This window comes from Osmia lignaria, unplaced genomic scaffold (assembly GCF_051020975.1).
Source record: "Osmia lignaria lignaria isolate PbOS001 unplaced genomic scaffold, iyOsmLign1 scaffold0001, whole genome shotgun sequence".
Classification (NCBI taxonomy): domain Eukaryota; kingdom Metazoa; phylum Arthropoda; class Insecta; order Hymenoptera; family Megachilidae; genus Osmia; species Osmia lignaria.
Genome location: NW_027478158.1, coordinates 30,332 through 40,258, shown reverse-complemented (window position 1 = coordinate 40,258; position 9,927 = coordinate 30,332). Strand labels below are relative to the sequence as shown.

At 37.6% G+C, this 9,927-nt stretch overlaps 1 long non-coding RNA gene across 2 annotated transcripts; it reads right to left on the bottom strand.

Annotated features, from left to right (window-relative positions):
• Window positions 1-537: 537 nt before the first annotated feature.
• Window positions 538-8,860, bottom strand: LOC143306170 (uncharacterized). Of its 2 annotated transcripts, XR_013063640.1 has the most exons (5): window positions 8,554-8,860; window positions 7,830-8,018; window positions 5,197-5,252; window positions 4,874-5,036; window positions 538-710 (listed from the first exon to the last, which is right to left on the bottom strand). It is a non-coding gene; the product is annotated as an uncharacterized LOC143306170 (long non-coding RNA). The 2 variants fall into 2 exon arrangements; XR_013063639.1 differs by lacking the exon at window positions 538-710 and having other exon boundaries at window positions 4,686-5,036.
• Between the last annotated feature and the right edge of the window lie 1,067 nt (window positions 8,861-9,927).

The window sequence follows — 9,927 nt, the reverse complement described above, 5'->3', positions numbered from 1 at the left end:
TGGGAATGAGTGTGTACATGACATTGTATAGAATGTAGATATAATACCAATGATATTGTTATTAAATGTACATTGATCTGTGGGAATGAATCAGTATATTACATTACATCTAATGTAGATATGGTAATAATGATATTGTTATTAAATGTACATTGATCTGTGGGCATGAATCAGTATATTACATTATATCGAATGTAGATATAGTACCAATAGTCCGGTCCCGTCCATCTATGCGTGCGAACATGCCGATAAAGCACTCCGGGTATGTAAACAAGATAGATATCGATGGAAGTTGAAAGCAGGTGGGAAAAGGGTCGGAATAGGTAGAATGACACCTACAGCTTCAATGTACATAATAATTCATTATATATTAAGTCAATACATAAATGAAAGTGACTACTTAAAACACGGTTCAGAGTAACCTCACAACCATATAATATGTCAACATAAAATTGGATGAATAAGGGAGAAAACCTGCCTAAGGTAATAATTCTGATACACAACATGTGCATGGAAACTGACTGATGACAAGTGCTGTTGTTTAAAACCTTTGTGCATAAATCTAACTTAAATTGGGGAAAAAGAGCATTAAAACACAGCTTATGGTGCACTGAGTTACATCAGCGGAAAATCAAACCGATAATTAATGAGTTTTCAATGTAGGAAGGTATTAAATGGTAATATGAGGTCTGCGTCATAATATCAGCTGACTGAAACATGAATAAGGGTTAAATTAAAGTAAATTAACAGGTATAGCGAATGAATAAGCCTTATTAGGAATAATAGGTAACATAAATGGGTCAAATTAATAGGTAAAACATGTTAAGTGTACAAAAAGACAAGAAATGAAAGTTAAATGTAGCACAGTTTATAATTTCTATCAACGCATATTTTGAACCCAAAAGGTTGGCTAGGACAGATAGGAAGGCTTTACGTTAAGTGATGACAACCAATTTAATGAAGAGAGCTGGATAATACTATATAATAACCTAACAGACCGAAGAAATAGGGTAATGAGCAGAATATTCAAACAGGTTAAGCGAAACGGAGTAAAGATTTACCGTAAATGTAGTGAACGGAATGATAAGCTAAAACAAGGCTTGAGTAGACCAACAGATAATGCAAAACAGCCTGAAACTGTACTAATATAAAAGGTAGCAACTTTGATGAACCGGTAATACGGTATACGAGGAGAGTATTTAAATGCGGTTTGGACCTGAGATAAGGAAAGGCGTAAGAACTAATTGACACGAAACTAGGGAAAGTTTCCTGAAACTAAGGCAAAAAGTAAGGGTGGTTACTGTAGGTATGGTTGGTAAAAGAAGAAGTGGGTTATAAACTTCTGAATAAGGGTAAGAAATATTAAAACAAGCAAAGCATGGAAAGTAAGTAATTATGAATTATAGAGAGAATAGGATGATAGATAGAACAGTAAGTTGCCTAAATAAATAAATTAAATCAAGTACGTTAAGAAAAACTTCAGACAGTATAGAGAGGAAATATCACGCGACTTGGGCATAAGTCATAGAATAAACTAGTAAATAATAAAGGTCAGTATATTAGTTTTGAACAGCAATATGGATGTATAAAGTAGACTATAGACTGGGGAACTAATCAAGATAAATATAATAGACTATAATTGTATACACAAAGTAATTAAAGCCGCAGGGATACCGTGTAATAGGAAAAGTAGCGTTATTGAGCGCTATGGGAATAGATGAAAGGCATGGTCCGTAACAAAAGATACTGAAGGTTCCAACATAATGCTCTAATAATTAAAGAAAATGGGGAAAGTTATAGGATGCATACTATGACAGTATAATACGATAAGTCTGAACTTTAATAAGAATAAAGAGGAGGGTAATAGTAGAAATATTGAGAATCCAGTAGGTAAACCTGTTAGTCGGTGTGACTGGGGGCAAAACAAGAATTGTACAGCTGAGATAGGGTAATACAAGGAGGAAAAGAAGTCTTATATAAAATAATACTCATAAAGCGTACACCTGCACATGTAACTAGCGTACAGAAAGAAGGTAGGCAAGACAAGGTAAGTATAAAGGAAAATGGGAATCTATACTGGAAGGGATACACAAGTGCAGGGCAGGGATTAATATGAACAAACTAGATAACTAAACAACCAAACCACTGGCTAAACATATTGTAAACTCGGTCAACTAGCACTGATACAAATGCGAGGACTGAAGAACAAAGTGCACATGATCACTTTAACACATCTAGACACAGTACTGGATACTCCTTTAATTCTATGTACACAACTAAGTCTAATATGAAGTAAATCGCGGCGTAAAAATTATTGCCATTCGTAAGAGCGTATTCAATGAAACTATGAATGAAATCGGAAGTAGTGCGTGCCTGGGTCAGAGTAGTGCGTATTAGTCGCGCAGTGACACACGTCCGAACTGCGTCAATTCGCATGACATAACCGCGAATTATGAATGGGCATAGTAACAATAGGAGTAACCCGGTCCTAGAACATACAAATAAGGAAAGGGAATATACAAGAAATGCGTAAAGGTACAAAAGAATAAAGCGACTATTAAAAAGAAATGACAAACTACCCTTTTGGATTGGACTGAAATACATGACAGAGTATAGGTACAAACTAACTGTTAACGGGTGAAAAGAAAAGTAAGTAAGGAAAGAGTCGGACCGGGCTCTAACTATAGTCCTAGCTAAAGGTGTGAAGTACCGTGCCGAGAGGCTCATGGCTACAGGGACTTAAATTGTGTAGTCACGAACGGTCACTCGGGGGTACCTGCCGTCCCCCCCGAGTAATACAGGCTTACCCACATAAGGCGGCTCTGCGTGGGTCGACAATTAATTCCGGCCCTACTCGTGGGATATACATGGATAAGATATACAAAACAAACAAAACAACTAAAACAACGACAAAAATAATGACTAGAGCTGAATGTAGGACGATGAGCATAGGTAGAAAAAAGGAAATGAATAAAGCAACAGAAGAAAGCAATGTGTTTGAAATAAATAGGATCATCATAGGAGACAGTAGTGACAAAGCTAATGCAAAGGAGGAAACCAAGGTTAAGCTCAGTGATAGAGTTCACCATGATCTGAGGGCGGTGTTTAGACCATCACGTACACTCTCAAGAAGCCCGACCAAAATTGGACAGGAAAGCATGAGTGCCGATCCAGACTTAACGGGGGATGAAGATGATATGGTATTTACAGGTGGAAACGAGAACACGGAGGAAACGCCGATCAAAGTAACTCATACGGAAGTCCAACCAGAGGAAGCTGTGCCCTCCGACGAAAAGAATGAAATTGGAGGACTTGACATAATTCTGATGGCAATTCACCAAATTCTGAGGATGCTTAAGGCATCAAATGATATGGTTAGTATCTATCTGCAGAGGGATAACAATGCTAACCCGATGGCAGAAAAGGCGAGTATAGAAATGGGCCAGGAGCTAGACAGAGCAAAAGAATTGCTGGAAGCAGCTACTAGAGTGTACAGGGATGAAAAGAAACAGTGCAAAAATAGAGAGGAACACGAACAAGGAAAACTAATGAAAACAATGGAATATGATAATGTGTGGAGAAGCAATAATGATATAATGGAAAGCGATAGGGAAATTACTAGAAGAACAAACAAGAGGAAGAAAACGACACCACCAGAGATGGAAACGCAGATCAAAAAGACCAGAATAGTAAACAGGGAGAATAGAGCACTACCAATAATTAGGAAAGTGCAAATACTAAAAGGTAATGAAGGAGTCTCGTCGGACTCCGATTGGGAGGTAGTAAAGACAAGGAGGAAGAAAATGGGGAATAAGGAGGATTCGGGAATGAAAATGAATAAAGATGGCATTGACAATAAGAAGCTGAGGGATAAGCAAAGGAAGACAATAGGAACAAAAAGAAACGAAGCAGTGACTATCAAGGTGGACAACGAGCGCTCGTACGCCGAGGTGACCAAAGATCTTAGGAATAAAATGGGGAAGGAAGTCAAAGGAATCAAAAGAATACGGCAAATCAGGGCCGGTGACATTCTGGTTGAATTTGAGGAGAAAATAGATAGCTCCGAATTCCACGATAAAGTTATAAAAAGCATGGGAGCTGAGACGGTGATTAGGAGATTGATCCCTAAGACAACACTGGAAATATTGGACATTGACCTGGGAGCTGAGCTCGACGAAGTAATAGAGAGCATAGCAAGGGAAACGGGCCTCGCAAAAGGAACTTTCAGGGGGAAAAGCATTAGGACGGCTTACATGGGCACCCAAGTAGCGATAGTGGAAGGACCAGGGGACATTATGAATCATATTAAAGAAAATAAGATCAAAATAGGATGGGTATACTGTAGAGTGAGACAGCTACCAAATGTCACAAGATGTTACAAATGTCACAATATGGGACATGTGGCGGTTAGGTGTGCACTCGCAGAAGGCATAAGGATATGCAGAAGGTGTGGCGAGAAAGGGCACGTAATGACAGAATACAGAGCTGAAAAAGCGAGGTGCAGACCTTGCGAAGAAAAAGGCCGTAGTGGAGTAGAGCTGAACCATATAGCGGGCTCGCTGAAATGCCCACAGTACAAGGAGGCGATAGCAATTGGAAAGAAATGCAAATAAAATTCAAAATTAAAATATTACAAATTAACTTGAATAAATGCAGGCTGGCTCAGGACCTGCTAAAAGGAACAGTCGAGAAAGTATCTCCGGACGTGATCATGATTGCAGAACAAAACAAAAGCAAAAGCAAAAATTATTGGTTTAAGGATTGTAAAGGGGATGCTGCTATATGGATCACGAGCAAGGGTATAGCCAGAGTTAAAGACATTAATATAGTTAAACAGGGGATAGGAATGGTTGCAATCAGTTACAACAACTACCTCATAATTAGTAGCTATATATCGCCGAATATTGATGATAATACAGTCGATGGTAGATTAGACGAAATCGCTGATATTATTAAAGCTAAAAAATGGGCTGGAGTCATCTTGGCCGGAGACTTCAACAGCAAGTCCCTACTCTGGGGTGGCAGGATGTGGAACCCTAGAGGTAGAAAATTATTAGAATTTATGGCAAATCTAGATCTGATATACATAATGACTGAAGGGGGAAACACCTGCACCAGAGGAGCAGGTACAAAAATAGATCTTTTAATAACAGATACAAGGCTGAGCCATAAAGTAGTAGCAAGTAATGTCCTTACCGAATTTACTGGATCGGACCATCAATACCTGCTGCACACTATAGTAATCGATGAACCTGAAAAAAGCAATAAATTAGTCTTGAACGATAATGTTAGAAAGGTAGATAAAGACAAATTTGTGGAAATGTTTTTAAAGAAATTCGGAGATAGTGAGTTACAGTATTGGGGAAAATAGAGAGGATATTGATGCTGTGATGAGGGAGATCCAGAGTATTAGTAATAAGTGTAAGAAGAAGGAAGGTAGAATGTTTAACAAAACCCCGGTGCATTGGTGGTCTGTCGAAATCTTAAACCTCAGGAAGAGAGCTAACAGTGCGCGTAGGAAGGTGACCCGGGAAAATAGGAAAAAGAATAGTGGGGTCATAACGTTACGTCAAGACGAGCTTAAGAGGGCAAAGAAGGAGCTTAATAGGGAAATTAGGACGGCCAAAAAAGGGGCGTGGGAGAAATTGATTGACACAGTAGATAGGGATGTATGGGGTAGACCGTACAAAACAGTGATTAAGCAAATCAACGGGAGTACTCCACCAATTAAATTAAACTCAGAACAGATTAAAATAGTGGTAGATGGTCTCTTTTGTATGAAGCCACCGACAAATAACGTAGACATAGCTGGAAATGAGAACGAGTTGGAAATGAACACTGGTGAGCGCATAGAAACCGTAGAGGAAAATGAGGATAAAATAACGGATATGGAAGTAATTCTAGGATGTAGAAAAATAGCGGTTAAAAAAGCACCAGGCCCTGACGGTATCCCTGCTGCGGCTGCAAGGGCTGTAGGACTTGGTGCGACCTCTTTCTGGACTAGATTACTAAACAAATGCATGGATCTGGGTCACTGGCCTGTAGAATGGAAAACCACCAGACTAGTGCTTCTACCAAAAGGTAAGTCAACAATTAAGGAAGGCACAGGGATTAACGTAGTGAAGCCGTCTGACTACAGACCACTATGCATTGCCTCCAATATCGCGAAAATATTGGAGCATATTGTTAAAAATAGATTACATGAGGCAATCAGGAGGGATGATTTGTCGCCGCACCAATATGGGTTCAGGAAGGGTTTAGGAACCGTTCAAGCCATGGAGAAGGTGATGGGATATTGGGACAAGGCAAAAAAAGAGCGCAGACATTGCCTTCTAATCCTACTGGACGTCAAAAATGCATTCAACTCCCTGAGGTGGAAAAGCGTCATCCGTGAGATGAAGAGGAAAAGATTTCCCAGGAAAATAATAAAAATGACTGAGTCTTATTTGAGTGACCGGTGGCTAGTCATAAACACAGATGATGGACATGAAAAAATAGAGGTATTTGGAGGGGTTCCATAGGGGTCGATAATTGGACCATTTATGTGGAACCTCGTATACGATGGCTTGCCGAAAATACGTCTTAGAAGAAATGTCTACTTGGTGGCATTTGCTGACGATATAGGTATTGTAATAATTGATAAGGATCTGGAAAGAATGAAATACACGGCCAATGCCACAATAAGAGATATGGTAGACTGGTACAAGGGGGAAGGCCTTGACCTGGCGCCGCAAAAATCGGAAACCATATTGCTGACGGGAAGAAAAAATCCTGAGGGTATCCCGGTGGAAATCGAGGGAAATCAAATACCGGTGTGCAAGGCGGCTAAATACCTTGGGGTTACTTTTGAATGCAACCAAGTATTTAAGCAGCATATTGAGAACGCGACTGAAAAATCGAGTAAATACGCGATGCATCTAAGCCTCCTGATGAAAAACACAAGAGGAGCAGGTCCAAAAGCCAGGATACTGTATTATAATGTTGTGAAATGAGTGGTGATGTATGGTGCGGCAATTTAGGCCAGGGCACTGACATATAAACTGAACACGAAAAAACTAAGGGACGCGCAGAGGCTACCGCTAAACAGAATTTGCAAGGCCTACAGAACAGTGTCTACGGAAGTCTTATGTATAATAACCGGGAACGTGCCTTGGGATTATACAGCAAAGGAAATTGCACGTATATACGTTAAAATAAGGGAGGCACAAGAAAAGGGGAAGCTTGAACAAAACAACGGAAAAGATAATAACCGGATTAATAAAGAGATTGTGGAAGAAGAGACTAAAACAACAAAAAGAGAATGGCAAGAGGAATGGACTAACATGGATAAAGGCAGATGAACTAACAAGATAGTTAGTGACATTGGTGAATGGAATAGTGGGGGAATACCTCTCTTAGATCATCAACTAGTACAAGCACTGACTGGCCATGGATGCTTTGGGGCTTTCCTAGCGAAGATTGGTAAGGAAAGGACACCAGAGTGTTGGTTCTGTGAGGATTTGTTCGATGACGCAGAACATACTCTCTTCACGTGTCCAAGATGGAAAATGAAGAGGATGGCGCTGGAAAAAGAAGTACATCCAGAAAAATGGGAAATTCAAAACATCGGACACTTACTGAAAAGGGATAAAACCAACGCATCAATTAGGAAATTCTGCGCTGTAGGTATATCGCAAAAAGAGAAATGGGAGAAAACACACCGGAAAAAAATTAGGAAAGAATGGGGAAGACAAACACAAAATGCAAATTCAGGAACAGGAAGATAATACTAAAGGAGAAAACAATAAAGATAAGAATAATAGTAACAAAAGGAAAGAAAATCATCGTACCATTCAGATAAAGATAAAGAGTTAAGAGCCGCAATATGCTAGTTCGGCCTCGAAATGGGTAACGGTTCGTAAACGGTGGCAGGAGTTCCCAACTGGAAACTCCGGATGACTTGGTTAATTAAATATAATAGATGATTCATATCCCATAGCAGCAACGCTGATGGTGGCCGCGATAGATTAAGTCCTCACCTGAAAAATGGTATGGTGTATACGTGGTGCTAAAATAATTAAGGTAATTAGTATACTGAACCTAATGCATGTGAATTCTTAAAGCCTTAAAAGAAATTGGTAATTAAATTAAACTACAAGGCAGTGGATACAGTATCTGTGGGGATGAATAGAGCTTATTCATCCAACTTTACTTATTATATATATTGACAATAATTTTATCTAAATGGTTACGTAATTACCATCAATTTGTTATACTGATTTATTTATTATTTATTATCTTGGTTTTATCTACTTACTTGACGGATTTTATGTTTTTACCTATTGACTCTATTTTATTATATCTTATTTATTTACGTATTTACTTAACTTAATTACATACTGGATTCTAGTCATTTACTTATTGGATTATCTTATTTTATTTTATTTTATGTTATTTTATTTCTTTATTTATTTATTCATTATTTATAGCTTATTTTAGTTATACAAGCACTGGATATTATTTATTTAATTGCTGGTTCTTAGCTAACGGATACGACAAAGGTATGGTACTTACGTGTACGTCGATTATTTTGGTATAACCACAGATACTGGAGGTAACACACGTAAGACAGTAAAGCACATTGACGTCATGGTGTATACCCCATTATCTTCCCATTGAAGAATAAACGGAGGTGATGAGGAGTGGTGGCAGTCTGAAAGAAATTGAATAATGTAGAGGCTGGCAAAGCGTAATGAATAGAAAGAGTTACCTGTATAACCTACAAAGGAAGAATAATATAAATTAAATAGAGCAAACGGTGATATTGAATAATAAACAACGGTAACCGAAAACTCATCTTTTGGTAGTATGCAGGTGTTGCATTCTCCTTTTGCTGGGAGCAGCATAAAAGAACAAGTATAAACCATAACGGTGCGATGTAGAGTGCGGTGACCCGGTCCATCGATACCTAAGGGGTTACATTGATCTGTGGGAATGAATCAGTATATTACATTATGTCGAATGTAAATATAGTGCTAATGATATTGTTATTAAAGGTACATTGATCTGTGGGTAGTAATCAGTATATTACTTTATATCTAATGTAGATATGGTAATAATGATATTGATATTAAATATACATTACCTATCTAATGTAGATATAGTACTAATGATATTGTTATTAAATGTACATTGTTCTGTGGGAATGAATCAGTATGTTATATTATGTCCAACGCAGATATAGTAATAATGGCATTGTTTCTAAATGTATATTACATATCTAATGGAGATATAGTGATAATGATATTGTTATTAAATGTACATTGATCTGTGGGAATGAATCAATATATTCCAATATATGAAATGTAGATATAGTGCCAATGATATTGTTACTAAAGGTACATTGATCTGTGGGTAGTAATCAGTATATTACATTATATGTAGTGTAGATGTGGTAATAATGACATTGGTACTAAATGTATGTACATTGATCTGTTGGAATGTATCACTATATGACATAATATCTAACGTAGATATAGTAATAATGATATTGTTAATAAACGTACATTGATCTGTGAGAAGTAACCAGTATATTACATTGTATCGAATGTAGATATATTACTAATGATATTGTTATTGAATCTACATTGATCTGTGAGAATGAACCAGTATATTGCATTATATCGAATGTAGATATAGTACTAATGATATGGTTATTAAATGTACATTGATCTGTGGGAATGAATCAGTATGTTATATTATGTCCAACGCAGATATAGTAATAATGGCATTGTTTCTAAATGTATATTACATATCTAATGGAGATATAGTGATAATGATATTGTTAGTAAATGTACATTGATCTGTGGGAATGAATCAATATATTCCATTATATGAAATGTAGATATAGTGCCAATGATATTGTTACTAAAGGTACATTGATCTGTG